General features: G+C 31.8%; 1 protein-coding gene and 1 long non-coding RNA gene across 4 annotated transcripts in view; one reads left to right on the top strand and one right to left on the bottom strand.

Annotated features, from left to right (window-relative positions):
* The window catches only part of LOC145283640 (solute carrier family 23 member 1-like), a 428,662-nt gene that overhangs the window by 256,894 nt on the left and 144,034 nt on the right, over positions 1-27,734 (bottom strand). The gene's annotated exons all lie outside the window — the stretch shown is intronic.
* LOC145283644 (uncharacterized) lies at positions 112-26,828 on the top strand. The gene is made up of 3 exons (XR_013868678.1): positions 112-2,250; positions 13,381-13,648; positions 25,986-26,828. It is a non-coding gene; the product is annotated as an uncharacterized LOC145283644 (long non-coding RNA).

The raw sequence follows: 27,734 nt of genomic DNA, 5'->3' as shown, positions 1-27,734 counted from the left end.
TCTTGGCCTTGATAATGTGATGATGCCTGTGTAAGAAAAAAAAGTTACTTGGAGTTAATTTTAAATTACATCTAATTAGATCGATTAAAATCGGTAGATATTGTAGGTTTTTCACTTTGTCTTGCATTTTACTTCGGTCGAAATTCACAAAAATCAAACGACACAGAGGCCAGTTGAAAACGCGGTTCGGAACAGTCAAACAGGATATCGAGTTGATCATAACATCAGCAGGAACACAAATGAGTAGATCTGTATTTTAGAAAAATACTTAATTCTTACGGTTCAAAAATTGTTTGCTTTCTGCTCCCAGGAAAAGGTTTTGTTTCAGCAAGATAATGCCTTAGCTCACACTGCAAAGTTAACCAAAAATGGTGGACGATATTTTGGTCCAAATAAATTCCTGATCTTAACCCGATCGAAGACTTGTGAAGCACAATTCAAAGAATTGTAGAAAATTTGCAAACAAAAAGTCACTTTGGGAGGAAGTAAAAGAAAAGCGGGGGAAATATCAGTTTGCAACAATGGAAGAAGCTGAGAGACAGCTTGTCTAAATTAATAACCTTGTTATGGAAGGCTCATCGAGGAGCTACCTGGTATATCAATTTCCTAATTTATGTAAATTATTTTCAAAGTAAATATTCACAATTAGCCACGTTCAATGTTTTCTTTTACGTTTTTTTTTTTTTTTTTTTTTCAAAATTAGTTAAGATCAATTGTTTGATCCAAGAATGTATATAGGAAAGTTTTCGGGGAAAATAAACATTGATTGATTCAGCTTTAGTATCATACTAGTGGGGTGGGGGCACCTGACCTTGTAAAGTCATAAAATATGCTTAAATATATTTTGATTTATGAAGACTATGTATTTATTACATAGCCAGTTTTCTATTGAATATTATTGTACCTTATTTGAAACAATATAATATATTAGTGATTTCAAAAGTAAAAAAAAAACCCAAAAAAAAACAAACTTGGAAGCCATCAGTTAGAATCGAAACAAAACCATTTAGCACTCCAGCCATATCTCCTACCGATGTAACTATTAAGAAATGAATTGAATTTGGACATGTGCAAAAAGTAAAACTGTCAGCAAGTATGTAGTGGTGTATGATTACTATTAAGTGTTTATCAGTTAAATATTTAGACACACATACACCTAATGCTTCATTTATATAGAATAGATAAAATAAAAATAAAATAGACTTCAAAATGAACATCGCAAAACCTACAATGCTCCCTGTTGTCCTTTTGTATGTATCAATTTTCAGTGGGGAAACTTGAAGTTTCACGAGCACATGAAGTTTGTAACTAATTCCAAATTTTTGACCAGGTCAGAATTGGAAAGTTATTGGAGGCTAATAAATTAATCTACGTAATGGTCATAAGCACAATTAAAATTTGAAACTATTTGGCCATGTATGAAATGCTACAACTTGTTTGTCTTCAAGTCCAACATAAACAAATTCTTGATGAACCGCCCCCTTTAAGTAATCCAATCTACCAAATTTCCATTAATAACGACTACTACGATATTATCCCATTTATTACTGTACACTCAATAACCCTTATCCTCGAGTGGCCTCAGGGCCTTGATAAGAGGTGACTCCTATGTAAAAAAAAAAAAAAGTCTTTGTAATTTATGCCTGGAAGGCGGGGCATGATTCAGGGTAGGAGGAATAGAAGTAGATGAACAAAGTGTCGACAATTTTATGAATATTTCTTTTTGAAACACAAATTAATAAAACCGTGTTCTGTCCTTTAGCATTGTGGTTTTGTTGACGATGACAACAAGGGAGAGGAAGTGAGAAAACAAATTGTAGCTGCATGTTGTTGAACAGGATTCCAACTCTTTACGTTACATTAAAAAAAAAATCACACGCCATATGCTTATTGTCAGCCTTTATTATCATGTAAATTGGAACTCCTAATTAAATCGAAAACTTTTTCTTTTAAATCATATAACGAGATGTACAGTTAACGATAACCTTCTCGACCGTGTTAAAACAGAAGACCTAATTTATGCTCCAGATTAATCCATTTGATTTGCAAAAAAAAAAAAAAATCAAGATTTAAGTTTCAAACTGTTTGATCATGTATAAAAACGACTGTAACCCTCTTTCGTGCATGCTGTTATTCCACAACAACAAATAGTAAAATTATTATAAATTTTTATTTGACTATTCATGTTTGTTTTTGTGAGTCATACGTTTTATGGACGCTTTCAGAAATAACCTCAACAAGTTAAACCAGGTAGGTAGAATTTCTGTAAAAAATCATGGCTGAAATTGTTTAAAAAAAAAAAAAATGGTCATATGTAAAACGCTTTAAAAATGTTGTTTCTGATTTTTTTTTTTTTTTTGAGAATTGATAATATTATTTAAATTATTTGGATTATTGTTTTCCTTTATTTTCACAATGTTTCAGCCTATCTAACCTCTGGCCTTCTTCAGGTGTATCTTGTAAAATTTGTCAATCTTTCTGTCAAACTTAGGAATCTGCATTCATTTAAAGAGTCAGAAACCTAAAAATAACAGGTTACTTGTATAACTATGAAAGAGAGAGAAAGACCAATATAGATAGATGGATAGCTTGTCTCACCAAAGTCAGCCACACGGTGGGCGTTTCCCTCTTCACCACTTATTATTGTATAGAAATGTAGATGTTACGAAATAGGAAATTTTCAGTGAAAATGCTTCCATAACAAAGAGGAAGGTTGGAAAAAAAAAAAATTAGTTTGGGTTGTAATTTAACATAAATAATAAACCAGATCGAAATAGATAGATAAACAAAACTTAATTTAGATTAACAATAAGGCTGACCTCTGACATTAGAAAGTTGAACAAATAAAGGGATAGTTTACACACACACACACACATATATATATGAAAAAAATTTTAGTCAGAAAGAGGTAGAATTAGAAAGTAGACGGGAGTTGAGTTCAGGAGATTGTCTTTTGAGATCTGTTGAAGCTAATAGATGCATTATAACAATATGTAGAGACCAAGGAAGCGTGCAACTCCAAGATCGGAGGAACGTCAGGAAATAAAATTGCATAAAATCTAACCCAAATGTCAATTATCGTTTCTTCAGATGGAAGAAATCTTCATTGCAGCATTGACAGAGCACGTCAGTCAAGACCAGCTGACGAAAGAAGGTATGTTCCCCTTTTTGATCTAATGTACCTCCACAGAAAGATGTTATTCGTCTCTTTGTTAAAAAGAACTGTCCTTGTACATTATTGTTCACGTTTGGTGAATTGTTTATTGCATGTATATACACCTGTCCACACTCAGCCATTCACTTGATGAAAACTATACATACAGAAAGAGAACATTATAATAATACAAACCGACACATATATACACACTAGACGTAATCACACGTACTGACATATACATACACTCAATATCCTAGAGACGACACGGATGATGATACAAACATACATGAAAATAAACGACACGCATGAACATGTAAATATATATACACATTCAACTATATAACAATGCCAGCCAAGAGGCAGAAAATCTTCACCTGGAAATCACATGGTTTCACAGACTTCTGTCTGAGATAACCTGACTCTTGGTGCCACTGAAACTTCCGTTCAAACGATTCTCATTATGTATCACACAGCAACAATGAGAATATAGAGAAAAATTAGGAGAAAGAAAAGAGCGAGATCACTGTCTATTCTACTCTTAACGAGATACTTTGTCCCATTCGTCCAAACATGGTCTCTTTCATTCTTATAACATTTGTCCATTATTTTTACTTTATTCAGCAGTCACCACAATACTACATTTACTCTATAGAAACTATTACACTTTGATCCAAGTTTAAATAAAATGCAACTGCTTATATATAATCTCATCGATTTTTATTGATTATGCCTATTTGAGTATCTTATTTTAATCATGATATGAATGTTATTTCTGGACTATATTATCAATATTTTTTATTTTAAGGTTTATGACTTTCAAGAAAAAGTAAAATGTGATCTTATAGATGAAGACAGATGCCTACAATATTATTGTAAAACCCCAAAATACAAAATTGATACAACTATTAGATTTCTGAAATTTAACTCCGCAAGTTATTTGATCTTGATATAGCGTTTTGTTTCCAATTACATCCCCATACATTGCATTTATTTTATAGATTGCCTTACCATAGAAAACGGAGTGACGAAACCATATAAATTTTGAATGTTATCAACATACACTTGTACGCTCATTAAATAGGCTGTTATTGTCACCATTCGTTGTGCTGGTCCAAGGTTGTTCAATTCAGTCGATGCTGTAACAAAACCTTTTTACCCAATACAAAACCACAGGTCCAGTTTATAAATAAATAATAGATGCTTATTATTTATTTTAAATATTACAAGTGCCGTCTGTTTGCTTAGGTTGAATGGCTGATTTTAAAAATGAAATTTTTACTTGATAAAACCGAAATAAGTTACATTAACACAGTACTTTAGCTGAAAGCCTCAAGGGCTCACCTTGCTTGAAGAGGCACATCAGTTCAAATGACTAGTAGCCCTAAAAAAACCCTCCTTGTTGAACGTCCAGCTCCCACTCTTTGCCTCATCTTTGGAATGCCGGTTCTAACTCTCCTTCTCATCGCCTGGAATATTTTTATCTTCTGACATTGTGGTCTTTGTTAGTGGTCACCATTCAACCACTCAGAAGTTGCCTACTCGAGATATCCACTGGAGATAAGTTTTCATTTAAAGGGGTTTATCTTACTTTTCTTAAATAGGTCAGTCCCAGCATGATTTCTTGTTCAATGAGGTACTTAGTTTTTCAAACAAAGGAAACATCTCTTGAGTGGACGGACTTCAACCAGATATATTTCCAATTCTCTGTAGCCACCTCCAATTTTTCCTTTGACCAAGCATCTCATCTGCAAAGTCTACCACTTATATGCATCACTTAAACATGCAACCCAGTGCATGTTTACATACAACTGAGCCTTATTATTTACAACCAAGCACAGGAAGATTAAATTCGGACAATATGCAGAACAGGAGATATAGTATGGCCATGTTGAAAAAAAATGTATGAGAATTCTTGGGTTAGTAGATGTAGAGAGAAGATCAAGAAAAACTTGGGAAGCAATGATAAGGATGGACTTTAGAGAAAGAGGAATAATTAAAGACCTGTCCAGAAATAGGTTTGTTTGGAATCAATTTCTACAAACCGTGTAACAGACGCGCATATGCCGGCTATGTGCAAATACCAAGTCATGCACAAAATGATATCACGGTAAAGAAAAAGACTAAAAAGCAGAGAGAGAGAACATTTGAGAGGCCAAAGAGAAGGAGCACAATCCTCTTTTATTCGAGAAAGTAATTGGAAATAAATGCTATCACAAAAAAAATAAAGAGTTAAATTATTACTTGTTCCGTGTTCTTTGCGACGTACTCTGCTATGTATTGTTCCCGAGTGTCTACGTGTTAACGTGTGTGTGTAAAGTTACAATCGTCCAATACACACCAGCATGCCAAATGAATATTAAATCAATGATGACAGAAAGCGGGGGATTATAAATGAGTAGTTAAAACTCAGTCAAAAGTGTAAATACATTTTTTTAATGAGTACCTGCTTATCAAAGCCAAAAGGCATTCAAGGATAAGGGTTAATGAGATAGATTGTTGATTGAATGATGAAGAATATTATGAGAAGATTGAAAATGATTAATTAAATAAACAATGTTTGATTATTCATGAGAGATGGTTAATAATTTGTTGACATTCGGTTTGAAGACAAGATATGTGGTAATCTGCAAGGAGGCAGTCCCATGGTAATGTGTTCCACGAATGGGAATTTCTTGAAAAACTGTATATTGAAATTCTATCGGACACTAGCCGCATGAAAGAAAGGAAAGTTCTTTGCAGTTGCGGTACGAAGACTTGTAATTTTATTTTTTTGTTAAAATGATAAAAAGACATTAAAAAAGTGTAAAAATGAATACAAAGAAAAAGTCGTTCGTGTTACAAATTCAGCTCGTTTTTTCTTTTCTTGAACTACTTGATGATCAGGAATAGAATCTTGGAAAATAAAGGAAAATCATATATATATATATATATATATATATATATATATATATATATATAAGTGTGAGAGTTGAATTAATTTCTGGCTGCCTGTTTTCTTTGTCAATCTTATAAAAAAAAAAGTTCAAATCATGAAACTTCCTTCCAACTAATGAAATTCAAAGAAGGCTACACAATAGGCGACATTAGCATCAGATATTGAAATCCTGATGCTAAAGATGGTCTCTTTGAGAATTTCTGATCATTCACTTCCGAGATTCGAGAATCTGCTGACCATTGATTATTCTGATTTCCCCTTTCTTTTTCACTTCAATCTTCATTACTTCCACTGGTTTTGGTTTCCAGCTGCTCATGCTTGTGCACATCTCTCTGCAGATTTCCTCAAACATTAACAGACACTTAATAAGAGTAAGGGAAAAATCAGAAGACAACCATTCTTTTATTCACCTGATCTCCCACTTCCCGCCCACAACTTTGGCTTTTATTTATTTACTTTATTTATTTATTTTTTTATTTATTTATTTTTTTTTTTTTACTATTTTAAGCTTTTTTTCCTCTTCATCTTTATTTTTGTAACTTTCGCTTATTTTAACTTTCTGAGTTATTATTTAAATGATCACGATTTTATTTATTTTGTCTATTATTAATTACTAGCTGGACGCCTGGCGTTGTCCGGTCGTAGAATATGCTTAAACATGATATTTTAATTTATGCAGATTGCGTATGTATTATTATAGAATCAATCCTCTATTGAATATTATATATTACGAAGAATAATTTACCCGGTGGACTAATTTGCAAAAAAGTCTAAAAATAATAATATCATTTATCAAATTTCGTCTGTATTTACAATATCACGTCAGCTGATCTTTAGGCTTGATGATGAATGCCCTGGAAAAGTCACTTCTGATTAATGTTTATTTTTAAAATAGCGATTTTAAATGGTACCGCTTCTTTTATCATAAATTAAACTCCTTAATATGAAAAAATTAAAATAAAATGGTAAGGTAGACTCGGGTTTAGACAAGGCATCATTTGATCTGTAGTCAAATACTCTACCATTGAGCTATATGTCCAGATGTCAATAGTTCTGAAATGATTTGCTGAAATTTTATTATCTCCCTTGCTGGTGTAACATAAAATATTCCCCTGTAAAAATTCTTTATCTATAAAAAAAGACAGACTATTTTAAGAATCGAATTTTTTTATATACTTATTGGATGAATTTCTGTACAAAACATATCTAAGAACACTGCCAGACATATAAATTAGCTTTAACTAAAATATGCATAGAAAGAAGAAAAGGAAAAAAAACAACACACTAACGATGGAGTATACCCCTGAAATATATTTGTTATAAATTTCAAACAAATAAAATATTTGTTTATTTTCCTTATATTACGTTGTGATTTGGCTTTCAAGCGCACTTGATGTGTATTTTATTTTATTCAAATTAAAACAACGTTTCTATATGAACTCTCATTCTTGAACAAATTACCTTTATTTTAAATTTGCAAAAGATAGCCTCAACCGTTTCGGAACCTATGATATATAAACTCTCACACACAAAATTATTTTTATATAATCGTAAAGATAATTCAAGTTCTTTTCTCTGCATTTGATATATTTTTTTTTCTTTCTCTTAATTTATTAATCTAATGTATTCTGGCTAGAAGAAGACACTTTTCATTACTTTTAATTCTCTTGTTCGGGAGGGGAGATTTGATTGACCGTGTAGATATTGTCAGTCTATCAAAATTAGATCGATGTCCATTTTATATGCTGGCATGCACATGAATAGCCTTTAAAAATTTTTCTTCCAAACTAACCTTTCTCTTACCAGATCGTTATCCCTTTTTTTTTTTTTTTTAAACTCTATTCGTATCACTTTTCTCCTATGTTTTACTTGGCCTTTCTGTGTGTGTATGTGTGAAAAACTTGTTACCTGAGCCGTTCTATATCTACTAACTCAGGCACTATCATCCATTCTTTCAACTTGCTGATACATTCAATGTCTCTTGTTCTGCACACATCTCCCCAGACTCTCCAGATTTAATCTCCTTCTGAGGTCATCAGATCTAAGCCTGTCTTTAGGGCTCGCATTACACATCCATCATATTCCTCTCCATGCAATGCATACCATCAATCCTTACTAAGTTTCACACTTCATACACATGTCTGACAGACACTTCCATTGGTTGGTAGTATACAGAGTTTAAATCCCTTTGCATCTATTGTGATCATTTACATGCTATTGCTGCTGCAAAAGGAAAGGTATGAACCCACAATTTTTGCACCCACCTATGGTTACATATAGCATCACATACAAAATTGGTTACAATAGATAAATGTTTCTCTGTGAAATATCCCCAAATCCTCTTAAAAATAAATTTAAAAGTAAATAAATTATGTATCTACTTTGGACACAGGTGTGTCATCTTATAATTTATCAGTGTTATTTTCTCCACCATTTACTGGAAGACTTGTATATTCTTTGAAGAATATAATGATTTTTAACTGTATGTGGAACTAAAATACCCACCACAAGACAAGTAAAATTAATTCCCCGAAGTTTTGCACCATTTTTATGTCTCTTTACGAAGATTTAAACCAAAATATGATACTAAACCTGATATTTAGAATCCTTATTCTGAACAGAATCCATTATGACTTTTTTCTTCCCATCACTGTCTCTGCTACACATGTGGACAGTCTTTCATGATTTCGCTTTCTTTCTCCATCTTTCGGTCATTTTACCCCCCCCCTCTCTCTCTCTCTCTCACACACACACACTTTCTCTTTTTCGCTCTCTCTTTCGTATACATGTGAGGAAAATATTTTTTTTTTAAATATTACTTGGTTTCATGTTCTTTAAGTAATATTAAATGAGTTTTGTGTATTCAGAAAGCATTTTTTTTTTAATTCTTACTATTAAGTAAAAGTTTTAAGTTTTCATTTTGAAGTCCATGTTTTTCAAAGCAAGTTCAATCTGCAACCTATGGAAAAAATAGTTTTTCAATTTTCTAACCATTTTGTTCTAGCTGGGAATGGGACATCTTACTGGATGCCAGACATCCACCCACTTTCTCATGCATTCCAACTGAGATTTCATTTTAAGATTCTAACCATCCCTTTAAGTTCAATTGTGGTAATGAAATTAGGCTCTCGCATGGTTTGGTCAAGTCAATATCCAAGTTAAAATAAAAAAAAATCTATTGCTTGAAATGTCACAATTTCTGTTCTAATCCGTAGCCACTTTTAAATTATCTTGAAAGGTTTTCTTAAAGCAACCATGATCGGCTGCAAAAATTTATTCATAGGGACTGATAAATAGAACCAGTTTTAATCCACACAAATCACTAACCGTAAATTGAATCACAGCGCAAGCAGCAAACTATCACCCGTCATGAATCCGAACAACTATCAATCACTTTAACGAGCATGCTTATTTCTTTGCAGATGAGACGTTAACTGCTAATGGACGCTTACTCTGCTTACCTTCTGGAGTCATTTGCGTAAATGACAAAACTTTAGTCAGGTTTTTACACCGCCTGTTATAAAAAGGTACAGGCCGACCATGATTTGTTTTGTATGCTACGCAAGTCTGATATTTTTCATTTACTTTTTTTTTTTTTTAAACTTTTATTTGGTAAAAATGTTTAACAACATATTATAACCAGAGCAAATCCGTTACTTGCTTCAGAAGTTCAAGTTGAAAGAAATTGGTAAAATTAAAAAAAAAAAAAAAAAAGTGCAGATTTATGATTTAAAAAGACAAAAATTAAGTCAATATTTAAGTCATTAAGTTCTTCTTTATCACGTTGTTTAGCAAAACGACCCATCACAAAGAATTATACATGCAAGACATAAGATGATGGTTCAAGGCCAATAATGACCAAAGTCTGTCTCCTCTGAGCTTGAGCATGTGGTGTAATAGAGTAAAAAGAGGGCGATTAATTTAAATGCATTCAAAACCAAGCTTCTATTTTTCAACCACCAATGCTCTAATCCAAAATGAATGGCCCGTCTCAAGAAAGTAGGCTGCTTCAACAAACTTCTGAAACTGATCTTCACTCTTGATTTGAAATGGAAGACTTACATCAAATTTGTCGCCAAGGTCACTGGAAAATGGTTGCATCATTCTACCACTCCAGAAGGTATCTCACCCCTGACAATTCTCTACCAAAAAGCCAAATACGTTCTCAAATGGGGTACTGTTGCCACATTTGGGGAGGAGCTGCTCAGAGCATCCTTTCTTGCTTTGGCAGGATTCAAAACCAGCTTCGAAGCCTAGTAAGCAATGTCTTTTTCTTCTTCCTGCAATCTCTTTCACACAAGAGACATTGTGAATTTATCTCTACTTTATTATTATTTTTATGAGCTTTATTCTGTTACCTTCCTTGTAAAACATTCGCAACAAACACCAACAAACCACTGTTAACAATTTTCCCCTACTCTCCATTGTGTGTGTGTGTGCATTTTTTCTGTATGTCCGGCAAAGTCTTTTTTCTGGTTGCTTCTTGGCTTGCTCGCTCATTCTTATAACTTTTTATATGCTACCGAGATCATAATATCTAACACTTACGAAACAACGGCATAAATTTCTTTTATTTCGGCCACTTTTATCTTACAACAAAATTTGCGCTGTGAATTTTTTTTCTCTGCTCCTGCTATGGCATGATATTTGACCTAGAAAACCACCTTCATTTTTAAATGCTTATTTTCGATTCTTTCTAAAGTCCCTGGCTTCGTGACGTAATGCTATGTCATCAGACTATTAACCTCAAAGCTTCGGGTTCGAGGCTACCTCCCTCCCAAAACTTTTTTCGCTGTTTTTTTTTTGTTCGTTTATTTTTTTTTTTTATTTAAACAGGGATATTACTTTTAGTTTCCATCTACCCCCCCCCAACTGAAAGAGGGTTATTTATGCCATTTATCACGTTCGCTGTTTTTTTTTTTTTCTTTTTCAGATTTTTTAAAGTTTTAACATCGTTCATTTTGCATCACATTTGTTTTGTTTTTTCCATCACGTTCGCATTTTTTTTTAGTTTTTGTTTTTCCGATTTTAAGAAATTTTAACATCGTTCGTTTGCATCACGTTCGTTTGTTTTTAATATTTAAACAAGTTTATTACTTCGCTTATTCTTTTGTTTTGATTTACCTCCCCCCCCCCAACACATATCCCTTGTGCAACGCTGCGTACCCCCGCTAATCTAAATATATAAAAGGAAAAACAGCCGCACGCATTTTTGCATGCCTAATCAAAGCTTACTTTTTGCGGGGGTTCTCGACGAGGTTACATTTATTTAGAACTTTCCTTATACTTCCTAGATTATAATATCTGAGCTGCGAACGGATGTCGTCTCTACATTTATTTTGATTGACTTTAAAAAATTCCCTCTGTTCCATCCTTTGCGTGTTTATTTATATGAAAAAGATGAACAAAGTGAAACTAATCGAAGCAAAGTAGATTGCCTGGCTTTCCTGCCAGGACGTCCAGAAAGGCAATTAGCTTTGATCAATGTGGGGGAAACTCTTCATATCAGACAATTGCTATTGATTTGGACACTGTCAGACCTCCCCTTTTCGTGGGGAGCTGATTTTCCACAAAATCGTTGGGAAACAAGTATGGGGCAGAAAGCTGAAAGCTTAACTGGCCTACAGCCAGACGTTCATTTCTGCACCTGCATGAACTCATTCACTTAACTATCAATTTCTGCAAGTCAACTTTTTAATCGCTAAATTTGAATGCTTTTTACTTCCCCTCACGTTGTAGCGTAGTGGTAAGATGTCAGCTTTTCTTTCACTTTCTTTTCCGTCTTCACGTCGCGAGTTCTAGCCTGCCTGCCTATTAAATTTTTTTGCTCCAACCACCCGAGCAACACCCATACACCCGCTAGTCTATAATATAAATCTTACCTGTCTGTTTAAATGCATGTATGTAGGCATGTCAATTTTTACTGTACACCCTTTAACCCTTATCCTCGAGTGGCCTCTTAGCCTTGATAAGTGGCGATGCCTATGTAAAAAAAAAAAATGTCTGCCTAAAACTTTCGACAGAAGCGACGGATTCTCACGAGATTGGTATCATTTTGAAGCTCAACATCTCGGATGACAAATATAAAAAAATTGGCCAAAAACATTTATTCCTTCACCCTCAACTGGGCAGTTTTCTAAACGGTGGGGTCGATTTTTTTGAAAGCCATTTTTGCAAGTCATCGTATCAGTTGGATGGACTTTGCCTAATTTTAACATTCCGAATTTCCAGTCACATCATTTAGTAGAGGTAAGCCGTCAGATTTTCTTTCACTTTCTTTTTTGGCTTCGCATCACAAGTTCGAGCATGCCTACCTACTACCACTTTTTTTTTTTTTTTTTTTTGCTCAACACATCTCCAAACATTTGAGCAACGCCGGGCACCTAGGCTAGTCCGTGCTTAAATCTAAACGCAAATTCCAAAAGCTGCCAGCCTGTGGAACTATACTTTCTTGTTGAATACAATATGGTTGTCTTCAAATTCAATGTAAACAAGTTTTTGTTGAGCAGTCCCCTTAAATAATCAAATTCGAGTGATCTCTGCAAACTTTGTTTTGCAACATGGCGTTTCACCACACAAACAATTCCATCACATGTTGATTTTCCGTGACTTGTTGCAAAGAAAATCCACTCTGCTCTGACGGTAGCACTTGATGCTACTAAGACTAAGCTTTTCTTTTTTTTCAGACTGTCAACTAAAATCCAACCTCTGTTCCGTCGCAACTCTGTACCTGTTTTATAAGTATTGTGCTCTGATGAACATATCGCTCTTGTACTCCCTCAATGTACATACAAACCCATTTAGCAACAAAATCCCATCTCTTCACTATAGGGGTTTCTAAATGTCAGAAAGTCTTCTATTCTAATAGCTTCTTCCCTTGCACTGCTAGACTTTGAAATTCTCTCCTAATTACCTGCTCTCTGATTGTACTGACATGCAGAAGTTTAAATGTAATGTTAACCAATATTTGGCTCATCTCTCATAAACATGGTCCCAAATAGTTGCCCCTTATGTCCAAGTGGCAATATGCCTTGTTTGAAGTGAACATGACAAAAAAAAAAAAAAAAAAAAAAAAAAATTGTATTCCTATGCGTGAAAAAAATAGAGAAACAATCTGAACCCATTTATACTTTTTAGTAAAAACTTATCTATATAGGAAAGACGTTCCAAAAGTAATGCCTCCTATTTTTTATTCCACCCGAATGGATTAGAGAGGAATGCAAATTGCATAGTTGTAATGACTGAACTTATACATTCATGATCTGAAAGTTTCATTTCTATGTTGCAGATACTGACGGTGTGAAACTAAGAAAGCAACCCCTGTCATAACCGTGCATCAGACGCAGAGATGCATCATTGAATTCTTCCAACATTCACCAGTACCTGCTCAACGTTTATGAAGCTGATGAAGTTGAGGTCAGCACAGTTAGATGGGTTCGTCGATTTCAAAATGACGACAGATGTGAATAACAAAGCAGACTTTCAAAAGAGGCTGGCAAATATGCATTAAGAATGGTGATTTTGTAGGAAAATTTTGGAGCAGAAAATTTTAAATGGTAACACTCCCATCTTCATAGCTCTTCAACGTTTTAGTTTTTTAGTTAAAAAAATGGGAGGCTTTATTTTTGTAATATATATATATATATATATATATATATATATATAAATTCGTATTTCTGTCTGCTTGTTTGTTCACAATTTGATTAATATATACAAAAGGTCCATTACTTTAATGCTTCATTCATTCTTATAGTATGATTCTTGTAAAATAGATAATTGAGAGATGACGTCATTTGCCTATTACATTAAAGGAAATTGATTTATTAAATAGCGGTGTGTTAGTTATTGTTTATAGTGAGAAAATTGTTTTAAGTGTCCTATTTAAGTTCATAATTAAAATTGATTTATATTGATAACATACAAAATGGGGGTAGAAACCCACCTGATAATTGTCACAGCAACATAAACCGTTAAAATTAAACTTAATTATGCTAATTAGTTTAATGTACTTGAAAACAATTGCCATCTGTGCAAAATTTCCTTTTATTTGATATGCTACAAGCCATATTTTGTAAATAATGTCTTTGAATTGTGTCATGATGACCATCTTGGATTTCCTGGTCACCATCTTGGATTTTTCACGATGTAATGATTAGGGCTAGTACAACAGAATATTCTTTTCATTGTTTTTGCTCTCGAGTATATATCCGACACAGACAATCGAGAACCACATCACTCTACATAAAAACAGGATATCAAAACAAGGAAAAGAATATGCTGTTGTCCTAGCCGTAGTAATGATGACAAATGATAATGTTCATCAGATTAATATTTCGCATGATGATAAAGCCTTACCTCCTATTTTTGTAAAACTGTTTTTATGTTTTCACAAAGCCATTAAAATGAAATGTAATATGCTAATTAGTTTAATATATTTGAAAACATAATTCTAATCCGTACAAAATTTTCTTTAATACTTCATATGATGATAAAGCCTTACTATTTTTCTTAGCTGTTTTTATGTTTCTACCTAAAGCTGTAAAAATGAAACTGAAATATGCTAATTAGTCCGCAAGTTACCAAGTGAAATAGTCGTAAATACAGCCATTTGAATCTCCACAGTGTTATGATATGTTCAAAATTTCGTCATTAATATCTTTAAAAGAGCTGAATTTACAACCTTCTAAAGATAGTTTAGTCTGTAACTTGTGCAAATTCCCTATCATATTCAGTCACAATTTGAATTGGACCGACTTCAGACAAAAATGTTCACTAAACCATGCATTATTTTTTATTTATTTTTTTTTTTTTTTAATACTTTGAATGGTCATAACTCCAATTCTAATGGACGGACTAAAGATATTTTTTTTTTTATTCTCTTTTCAATAATACTTGATTTGACTTTATTTGATACAAAGAAAAAAATGGTGTGGTATTGCTAATTTAAGCGTATTTTACCACCGGGCAACGCCAGGTGGCTTGCTAGTATGCATACACATCCTACAAAAATCTTATTAAAACCCGATTTTTAAAAAATGGACATCATACATTGAGTACTACACCAATATATGACCATCAAAAGACTCATAAACCGGACATCCCCATGTGCCCAATAATATCGCATATATATATATATATATTTATACAAACATTGATGGCTACATATGTGCATACATGTTTCTGTAACCACCCGTTACTGGGGAGATTACGTCTTCAGGCCAAGAATTTCCCTCTTACAGAAACATGTACACACATATGTAGCCATCAATGTATAAATAAATTTAATATACCTGCTCTGTTAACTCATTGAGCACTTTTTGGTAAGCACATGGCGTTTCAGTGGATGTACTTCTAGGAAAGTAAACTACATTGCCATAATATATATATATATATATATATATATATATATATATATATGTGTGTGTGTGTGTGTGTGCGGGAGGAAACAATAGGTATTGAATCTGACAAGATGTTGATAAATGGGTGGGTGGAATAAATGAAATGAATAATTGCAACTACAACAATAAATAAAACGCAGCTGTATAGTTGTTGATATTTTGTCTTTATTCATCCAGCATGGTTAATTACAAAGTTACAAGCAAATAGGTATGGGAAGGTATAAAAAAAAAAAAAAGCGGGGAGAGAGAGTGACATATAGAAAGTAGGTATAGATAGAACAACAGGTCGGATTGAGATTATTAGGAAACAGTTCAGGGGAAACGTTTATGTCGTGAGGTGATTAGGTGCCAGTCATAAAATCTGTTAAGACCGAATGTCAATAAGCCAAAGTTCATATAGAGAAAGATCCCAGTTTTTTTTTTTTTGTTTTTTTTTTTTGTGTATCAGGGTGGGATAAGAGTATAAATGTATTCTATCTGTGGGTGGTAAATGAAGCTTCTTTTTTTTTTTTAAGTGCGACCTACTCTATCTTTATATTAATAAAACAGTAGCTGTGTGTGTGTGTGAAAATATTTAACCGATAAACTCTTAAACTATTAATCGCACAAAACGGAGATTAGCAATAAATACACCAAGGGTGGTTTATAACGAGTAAAATCTTTGGATAGATGAATAAAGTGTACAGAAATACGTCAGCAAGTTGTTGCAAAATGTTCATTTCAACTTACCGACATATTTCTATTACTTTTACGCATGCGCAAATTCATTCATAGCGTGAAGTGGTTTAATTTAAAATCTTTTTTCATCTACCCGGCGATAGGTCAAATGGTAGGGGACGTGGCTGGTGTGCTAAAGGTTTCGGCTTTGGTTCTAGCTGATGGCACCAAAGTCATTTATCTTTTTTAAAAACTTTTAAAATCAGTAATACGTTATAATATCAATAAAGAATTGTCTCTGTAATAATAAATACATATTTAACGACCGAGCAAGCCCACCCCCTTCCGTTAGTTTAAAATAAGCGAAGGGAAAAGAAATAAATGCATATTTTTATTTTTGTTTTCGTTCATCCCTTATCTATAATGATGTAGCTTTATTTAATATATACAGTTATCTTGTGATTTTTTTTCAATGTCAGACCCAAATAGCAATCTGTCTGGACTATTCGAATTTGACATTTTTTCATTTCTCCCATCTACTATCTTATTGATGGAAATATATTTTATTTTACGCCAATTTCTTTCTGCAGCAGGTTAGATACAAGGCCAGGTGTTAAGTTGAAAAGCCAGCACAGTAATATTATCAAACTCTGGCCTACAAAAAAAGGGCTGAGTGGTCCTGCTAGGGACATCTCAGGCGATTAGTGATAAAGTAACCCCTCCTCAAAGGAAAGGTAAAGCTTTGGAAGGTGGACGTCCTGAGATGGAACAGGACCATACTTTAACCTGACAGCCACAAATGCACTGTCAGACTAATTGCCAAGGACCCATCACTGACTTGTATGAAGAAAACTTATTCAATTTCTGACAATATTTATTACCATAAGTAATATTACAATGAGGCTCTTAAAAACTCAGAATACAAATCACAAATCAAATACCTAAATAAAAATGATAAAAACACAAACTGCATTGAAAACTATAATAATTGAAATAAACCCACTAAAAACATAACTTATAATATGGCCAGGTCATCCCACATACGAATGGCAAAAAATAATCGAAATACAATACAAAACCAAATTAAACCGCAAGCGTTAGCCACTAATACAAATAAACCACAAAGCAAAATCTGTAAGCATAAAAACAGACATAGGGAAATCCTATGGTTCAACCCTCCATATTCTAAAAATCTTGAGACAAACATAGCCAGAGAATTCTTTAAAATATTAGAAAAAAAGTTTAAAGCTCCTCAGATACATTAAAATCTTTAATAAGAACACGGTCAAAGTATCTTACTCAACTATGCCAAACCTACATCAAAAATAATTAGTTCTAACAATAAAAAAATTAGTAAGATACAAAATGCAAATATAGAAAGTATAACGGGCTGTAACTGTAGAAGAAAAAATAAATATCCCCTATAAGGTACGTGCAAGATAAAAAATGTGATTTATAGCTGCACAGTGTCACAAACACAAAATATAAATTATGTTAATAGCAACCATACAAATCCGTTTTCACATTCTAACCCTACTACACAGTCAATCAATAACACCATCCCCATTAACCAATCTACCAATCAAATACAACCAAACCTATTACATACCAATACCACTCCTAATCTAGCTGACAACAAATATATTAAACAAAATGTAATTTACTTCGGTTCCACATCTGGAATTAAACATAGGATTTCAACGCATAAGCACTCCTTTAAAAATCCTTCCTTGAGAAACCATACTGCTTTATCTAAACATATTTGGCGACTCAATGATAGAAATATTCCCTTCAATTTAAAATGGGAAATAATAGGATCTTATAAAGCATATATGTCGGGGGACAGATTCTGTGCACTTGTAGATATGAAGCCCTTAAGATTTTAAAATATAAAAATAAAACCATCCTCCTAAACTTAGAAGAAATTTTTTCAGGATGCATTTATAAACATTGGTTTAGGTTCGACAAATTTAAACCACCATAAATCATAAAATTTTCTTATTACTAATCTATCTTAAAATTTATAATTTATAAATTAATAACTATTATTATTATAGTTTTTATTACTATTATTATCTGATATTTTTACCATTATTTTCTATTTTATTTTATTATTTATTTCACTTTGAATTTATATGTTACTATTTTTATTAATATAAGTTCTATAAATATTATAATTACTATTAAAAATATTATTTTTATTAATTACTACCAATAAGATTCATTTATTATTAAAAAAAAAATCAACTTATAATTGGTGGCTATCTCCCTTTGAACAGTAAAATTCTTTTTTCTATTTGACTATAATTATCTCCCTTGTAATTGAAATATTTAAGGTGATTTCAAATTTAGCGTTACTGACGATTTTAAACTCATAATACTATTCTATTGGCGTTTCCTTTTAAAGTTTGTATATATCAACATTTTCAAGCATTCATAAACTACATTTAACACCTCAATGAATACAATGACGATGATACTTGCAACTTTTAGAAGGCGAACCATTAAAAGGTATATATATTTTTATTAGAAATATTTTAAATATCCTCTCTTAACATTACCTTTTCACCCGATTTTATTTTATTTTTATTTTCATTTTATCTTACTTCGTTTATTAACATAAAAAAATTAACTATTTTCCTTTATATTTTAAATATTTTCCAGATACATCTGCCTTACTTACAAAATGCTAGGTTTATTTTTGGTGTCTTTAAAAAAAAACCACCGAATATTTTTGCTAATGAGGAGACTGTTTCAAAAAACTATGATAAAATTATTGTCCAAGACTTATTGTCTATCTCCATAAAAACATCGTTTCAGAAACGATTGTACAATTTATTACTTTTGTTTGTTCTTCCTTATGAAACCGGATTTTTAATTTTAATTATAAATTATCAATCATCTTAATATTAAAATAGCTCTAGGATATATATACCTATCGAGCTTATTATATATTTACATTACACTGTTTTCTTTTACTTTATTTTAATTGTATTAATGAATTTACTAATACATTAAAATATACTCTGCTCTTTAGACTGCTGTTCTAATCCCCTTAATATATATATATATATATATATATATATATATATATATATATATAAAAGAACAAGTAGTTAATAAAGCATGTTAAAAAACACTTTGAAAAAGAGTTAAAAACATTTAATTTTAAAAGGGAAGCACAAAATAAAAGGATAGTCCTTAATCTGCGGACTTTCAAAGAAATACTTTACTTCTCAGAGGGCAGGATTTAACAAAATGTGGGATCGGATTTTGCTTGCAAAAGTATTTGATGAAACTACAAGTCATAGATCTTACTTGGTAACAAATAGTGAAAGAGAGGGAATATGATGAAGAAAAAGGTGATTTCACGTGAATGGATAGTCTGGTGAAGGGTAAAATATCCAATAACGGTAAAATCCAAAAATCACAATCTAAAAAAGTTGGTTAAGTTTCCATTTCCACAAGTAAAATCCATGGGAATCGCATAATTGGAAGATGGTCCAAAGTAATCCAAAAGGCAGAAATCTGTGGAAAAATTCACAAATCGGGGAAAGGGAAAGATGTGCGTAGAAAAAAAAAATTTTAAACGTCTGTCAAGGCTGGGCTAAATTTGTGAGAATGAGTAAAGAAGAAGAAAAAAAAATTGAATGGAGATTGAAATATTAGAATAGAAAAGCCAATGTCAAAACGACCCAGATAAGATGACCTTGAAAAGGCACCAAAATTTAAAGCAGAAAAAGGGGTCAACTGAAATATAAAGTTATTACTTAAGAATTAAATTATAAGCAGGAGTTATTAAAGGAAGCAAATGAATTAAGTGAAATACATACACATGTATATACATATATATATATGAATACATACAATTATATATATATATATATATATATATATGATGATTGCAACGTCTTGTCAGACGAGTGCCACTCCCTCAGGCATTTAAAATCCATGAGCCCAAATGCCTTAGGGAGTATCTATACAAATATGATGTTACAGAGTCTTAGCTTTGTACGACAGCTAAGTCTCTCTCTCGGTTCAAAATTTTGAGATCCAGCAACAAGCAAGAGCAAGATAGCCAGCAACAAATCAAACTGCAGACCAGCCCAATGCGGGCACTGGTCTTCCGCTTTATGGTTTTTTAAATCAGAGATTTGCTTCTCCTAGAAAGGTTGCCTTCACCACGGCTTACGGGAGCCCTCTCTACCCCAATACACATATACACACACACAAATATACACGGTGCTAGTTGGCCGTTGACCCAGTATATATATATATATATATATATATATACATACATATACACACACAACAAACACACCCACATATATATATATATATGCATACATATAAGTAAATAGATGAGTAAATAAATAAAGAGTTGAAAAAAAAGTTTAAGGGGAGAGGATAGCCGGTATCTACAAATTCTGGAATAAGGCAAATAAGTATGTAAGTAACTGTACATAGTAAAATATAAGTAAACATACATGCAGAAAATAAATGTGTAGGTAGATGGATATATTTGATTGATAGGAATATTTAAACACTAAAACGGAGATTGCATATGTAAAATCGGCCAAAAAAGAGGAAATAAAGAATTACAATGAAAATTACAGTTATAAAATGCTAAGAAAGTATGTAGAAAAAACGATAATGTTATAGAAAAATATATATATCTGAAAGGTTAATTTAATAGCTATGTAATTTCAGATTTACCATATTTGAATTTGGACTTATGTTTGTAGTAGGTGATCAGTTCGTTTTTAGAGTTTATTATATTACTACTTTGAGGGGAAGTAATTATAGTTATAGCTTCGCTTGTGCAGAGGCGACATGACTTAGAGCCTAGAGTATGAGGCTTAACTTTTTTAGGATAGTCCATTGAATTGAGAAGGGGGTATTGTTAGAATTAAGCTTTTTAATTAAAGTGATTAGAGAAGTTCCTTGGTTATTATTAGAATTTTGGTTGTTAAAACAAAAAGTGTGGTTTGATATTCTTTTCTTAATTAATGTTGAAGTAGCACCGATATATGTATGTACTTTATTAACAGCTCGATGTCTGAAATGAATATTAATTTGCTGATTTGTACTGGGGAAATAGTTTGAATTTTATTCATTGTGATGAACAAAGGGTGGGACAATGATTGTAGGAGGACTGTTTTGGAGGGGATAATGATTGTTGTTACTATTACGATGGCTGTTAGGAGAGAAATGTCATTCTCATTATTATTATTATTATTGCTAGTTGTATGATTGTAAATAGAGAGGCTGCTTGAGTGGTTTATTGGATTAGTAACTATATCAGATGGAGGGTTGGAAGATGACAAAATATTAGTGTCTGTTATAGGAGGATTGCGTGGGAGCTCTGTAATTGTGCATGAATATATAACATCTCTCTGGATGCAATCATTATTGAGTGGGCAAAGATGTTTGTTGTTACAATTGTAGTTAGTTTTCGGTTTAATTGGGAAAGGGATTTTTTAGGCTGATTTAATGTTTTTGTTATTAGATGTTAAGATTCTTTGTGCTAAATCAGGCATAGTGAATAAGAAATCCTTATTGAGTTTTTATTGAAAATAGAATTATACATTATACAAAACTCTTTCAAATACCCACATACATATAGATCTGTGTAGGTATTTGAAAGAGTTTTGTATAATGTTAAAGAATTCTTAATGTATATTGGTTTTGACATTTACACTAAATGGAGATTAAACCAAATATTTTTCTCCTGATGCGTCTGGGTGGGTTAGAGGTATTACGATTAGTATGTTGGTTTGGATTATATATGTAGAGTGGTTCATTGCTATTGATAGCGGCAGATCTTGTTATTTGAACTGGTTTCTTGCGAGTCATATTATGTGTGATTACAGATTTAAAACGGCCAGCAGGAGGAGCATAATGGTTGTATTTAATCTTTTCATTGTATCCTGAATTCCGTAAGGCATTATTGAAGAAAGTAGCATTTTAATTAAAGGTTTTTTTATCGGCAGAAAGAGTAGAAATTCTTCTAGAGACGGATGGTACTCTAGATTTTATAATTGAGTTGGGGTGGTTAGATTTATGGATGTATAAAAGCGAAAGGTTGGGTTTATGATAGGGGCTATAAGTCTCTGTGTTAAGATTAAGTGTAATGTCTAGAAAATTTGAAGTTTTTTTGTTTGGTTCGATAATTATAGAAAGGCCAAAGTTGTTAAAAAAGTTACGTAATTTTTTAATTATTTTGGTGTACTCTCTTGGCCTGGCTGTTGTAGTAAAAAGGGCATCGTCTCTATAAATGCCCCCTTGGATATGTTTAAAATGGTATTTAAGTTCTTTCAGTAAGAGCCCCACTAAATACGTAACTTCTGAAGAGTCAGAAGGACCCATTAAGATGTCAAAATTATTAGGGGTGTCTTTTCTAGTCCAAAACTTATTGTTAAATTGTATAAGGGACTTTCTGGCTAAGAGAATTTAATTTCTAAATGAATAAAGTCAGAATTTCTTTTAGCAAAGATTAGAGCCTTATTTAAAAGGATCGGAGAAATTGATTGATAATTGTTTATGACAAAGGTTATGAAGTTTATATATATATATATATATATATATATATATATATATATATATATATATATATATTCCAAGACAAAATATTTTCATTCCATTTATAACATGGAAATTATAGATTTTACAAATAATAGAAGTTCAAAAAAGTACTCATTCAATTATAAGTAAAACCAGGTTTTCCTGCTAGTACCCTCCCATATATATATATATTATATATATATATATATATTAAATAAAAATTACAATAAGTTTACCAAGGTAATCAAAATGGTAAACTTAAAATATATTATAAATATTAAAGAGTTAATATTTACAAGTAATCTCAACCAGATGTAAAAGCTCAATAAAACCGAAAAGGAAATAGAGCTTATAATATGAACAAATGATTAATAAAACATGTTAAAAGACATCTTGAAAAAGAGTTAAAAACATATTTAATTTTAAAAAAGGAAGCACAAGATAAGTGGATAGTCCTTAATCCGCGGAGTTTCGAAGAAATACTCTCCTTCTCATCAGAGGGTAGGAATTAGCAAAATGCAGGATCGGATTTTGCATATAAAAGTATTTAATGAAACTACAAGTAAGTCACAGATCTTACTTGGTTAAAAAAAGGGTGAGGTAAGGGGAATAGGAGGTAAAAGAAAAATGATAAAAAGATTTCATATGAATGGATAGTCTTAACTCTTTTTCAAGATGTCTTTTAACATGTTTTATTAATCATTTGTTCATATATATATATATATATATATATATATATATATATACATACACACACACACACGATATAGAGGATTTTAAATTATCAAATTTATTTTAACTTAATAAAAATGGATTGCACTTTCAGAGCATATATATATCATTTGTAAACAATTCAAATACCCCAATTAAATTCATATAATTTTATTTGATATGTCTTACGCATGTTTCATTGAATAGTATACCAAACAACTTATCAAAGACCCATATAAATCCATAATTTACATGAGTTTCTGATGAATTATTTGGTATACCATTCAACGAAACATGTATGGCGTACCATATACGAAATAAAATGATATGAATGCGATTTAAATATATATATATATATATATATATATATATATATATATTAAATTTGTAAACAATTCAAATACCACAAGTATAAAGAGAGAGAGAGAGAGAGGGGGGGGGAGAATACTCATTCCAGGAGGAGGGGTAAAATTCATTCCCTGAACAAAATAGTTTTATATCACTCATATCTTTATGAGGATTAAAATCAAGATATGATGCTTCCAAACCTTATTTCTAGAATCCTTATTCCAGTTGTGATTAAAAAAATCATTACATAATTTTCATTTAAAAAAATGTTTAAAATTAAAATTTAATGCTCAAGGGTCTTAATAAGAAAATTAACTTCATAGAATCTTGCCTAATTGTGGTCTAATGAATATGAATCAAAATTACTGCAAATCTGAAATATTTGAAACTTTTTGAAATACATCCAAAGAAACTAAAATCTAATACCCATGATTAAAATTTCTAAAAAAAAGTGAAGATAGCCGAATTTTTATGGAGGGCTCTCATATGCTTTTTACCTTCTTTACATAAACTAAAATGAATATAGCTCACATTACAGCCCTTTACGCCTAGTAACTAAGTTCCAAAATTTATAACGATCAATCAATTAGTTTAGGGGTGAATCCTGTACATACAAATATATACTTATTACATTGCTTTGGCAGCAATATTCCTTGGTTGAGGTGAACTGAAGTAAATATACATATTAGTTTGTTTTTTTTTAGTGGAAATTAAATTATTATTTTAAAAAAGAGGGGAAGCACAAAGAGGCATAATGAAGAAAGTCGCATAATCCACCATACATTTGCTAGTTTAAATGTGTAATCAAAAGGACAACATGAAACATTTAATACACATTTATCGTTTCGTTATTTGCAGGCATTTTTATCTAAGGGAAGTAACTCGTCGTTTTAGTGCAAGACAGACAATCCCAAATCTGTGCGTAACGTATAGTAACATGTCTGCACTTTATATACGTCTCCTGCTCCTAATCGATGATACAGGGCTCTTGCTTGGAAACATGACTAATCTTTGGTAATTAATTATTTTCGTCACTTAATATCATAATTATCCCATTTAATTTTAATTACATTTTCACGACTTATTCAATACATTATGTATTTTAAAAGGGATAAATAAGCACCTGGCCAAAGATGGTGATTTTTATTCTATTTTTTTTTTTAATTTAACACTGCAGTAATTAAAAAAAAAGAAGTTTAACAGAATTTAAATTTGGTCCAGATAAGAACGCACAAAGACAGTAGGGGTTGTTTCATTTTTCAAAAATATATTGTTATTGTTAAAAACAGCTACTAGATGTAAAACTTCAGTGGATTATTTCATTAGGAATACATTCTTATATTAAAAAAAAATAAAATAGCTGATAAGAGATCTGATAGCATATAAGACTATGTATTAAACTTTACACAGTGGTTTCATGAAGATAATAACTAGTAACAAATAAGATTGTGGAGGGAACAGTTCAAGCGCTTGACTGAGTCCTAAAATTTTGAAATGTTCAACTCTGAATTGAGAAATATTTTAGTAGTAGTAGTATCAAATTCATTTTCAAATGGACCGCGTTTCAATTAACATTAAATAGAGTATATATATATATATATATATATATATATATATATATATATATATATTTTTTTTTTTTAAATATTTTTGTTGATTATGCAGATCTTTTTTTTAAACAATTGTAAATCAGATAATTTGATTTGAGCATAAATTATATATATATATATATATATATATATATATATATATATATATACTAGCATGGGTGGCCGGTGTTTCCCGGGTGTTTGGAGGTGTATGCTGAGCAAAAAAAGAACAAAAAAACGGCCAATTTTTTTTTTTAACTTTGACCCCTTAAAATTTATTGTTTTGGACTCAAATCGAGTTATTAAGTTAGATCCATGTCCAAGGAACTTATATCTAAAATTTCAAGTGTGTGGACCCCAAATTGTCGGAAGAGATTGTTAGAGTTCTCAAAGGTCAAATCATTGAACTTTGACCCCTTAACAGCTAAATTTCTGGCTGAAAACCGATCAAAAAGATTTTCCCAAATCTCAGTACCCTGTATATCAAATTTCGAGTCTGTAGACTGAAAATTAAGAGTTATTGCGAAGGAAAATGTACACAGACACGTTCACTTTTATATATATATATATATATATATATATATAAATGTAATAACTTATGGTGATTTTTTTTAATTTTTACATAGGTATCACCAGTTATCAAGGCCAGGAGGCCACTCGAGGACAAAGGTTAAAGAGTGTACAGTAGAAATTGGACAATATAGTTATCATTAATAATGGAAATTCTGTATATTTGTTAACTTATATGGAACGGTTCATCAAAAACTTGTTTACGTTAGACTTGAAGACAACCATATTGTAAGCAGCTGGAAAGCAGAAAAACGGAAGATAATTCCACAGGCGTGCAGTTCTAAGAAAGAAGCTTTGTTCATGGAATCTACGTTTAGGTTTAGGCACAGATAAAAAGGGAGGAGAGAATTAGCGATAGTGTTTTCTGCTAGACGGGTGTTTCTTGTGAAAGTCTGGCGAGGGGGAGGGCCATAGATTGGACCTCAGCCGAGCACTTGCCATGAAAATAACGATAAAGCAGAGACAAACTCGCAACATCTCTATGAGAAAAAGGTTGCAGGGAAGAGAAAAGGACATCCCTAAATTAAGAAAAAATATCCTGCATTTTTTATTGATCACACAACAACGTCATTTGAATTCAATGGTTTTCACTTTTGGATATTTTTAGTATATATATATATTTCTTTGGAAATATTCTTTATTCACTTCTTTCCTTTTTATATATACCAATCCTTATTCAAGAAGCTCAATGTAATTATAGAGCATATAATGAATGAATGACAAAAGTCTATATTCCAAATTTCATGATGCATTTTATTTCCTTTTGGTGGATTGGTTGTTGCTATTTCTTCTGATGAGTTAAGGGCAAAATAGATTCTCTGATTGATATAATAATTTAGTGAAAACAGATATGGTCAAGAATTTTGTGTCAACTGAATTAAAGGAATAAATTATAAGATGGTCATGATCATGAAATTTGGAATACAGACTTGTCATTCATTCATCATATATATATATATATATATATATATATATATATATGTATATTACAGGTTAAAAATATTCAAAAGTAAAAACCATTGAATTCCAACAAGGTTGTTGAGAGTGATCAATAAAAAGAGCATATTTTTTTTTAATTTAATTTAGATAAACAAAATTACCATAAGTCACTACAATAAATCTACTGTTTCAATCTAAAAAGACATCAAGCAATAAGTCATTATTAGGCAATAAGTTCTACTCAAAGTCAGTCCTTTGCAAGAATAAGATCGCCTGACAATGTCGACTGAGACAGTAGATTTATTGTAGTGACTTATAGTAATTTTGTTTACTTAAATTGAATATATATATATATATATATGTTGAGACAATTAATTCCAAATCAGAATTAGGAATTTTTTTTTTTTTTTTTTTTCACACAGTGATCACCACTTATCAAGGCCCGGAAGCCACTCAGGGATAAGGGTTATTGCAAGTACATTACGTTAGTGAGGAGATTTGCTGAAATGTTTACTTAAGGGGGCGGTTCATTAGGAATTTGTTAACATTGGACTTAAAGACATCCAAGTTGTAGTCCGGAGGGAAGCAGGCAGACGGAACAGAGTTCCACAGGCGTGCAGTTCTAAGAAAGAAGCTTTGTTCATGGAATCTGCATTTTGATTCAGGCACAGATATAGAGTGGGGGAAATTTTTCACAGTGGATTCAGCTAGACGGGTGTTTTTCGTGAAAGATTGGCGAGGGGGGACCAGAGATTGGAGTTCAGACGAGCATCTGCCATGGAAATAACGATAAAACAAGGACAGGCTCGCAACGTCTCTTCTGTGGGAGAGAGGTTGCAGGGTAGAGAAAAGGGCATCCCCCACTA

This window comes from Euprymna scolopes, chromosome 8, assembly GCF_053919585.1.
Source record: "Euprymna scolopes isolate OS-2025 chromosome 8, ASM5391958v1, whole genome shotgun sequence".
In the NCBI taxonomy this organism is placed as follows: domain Eukaryota; kingdom Metazoa; phylum Mollusca; class Cephalopoda; order Sepiida; family Sepiolidae; genus Euprymna; species Euprymna scolopes.
The sequence above is the reverse complement of the archived record's forward strand: the minus strand, read 5'-3'. Positions and strand labels throughout refer to the sequence as shown.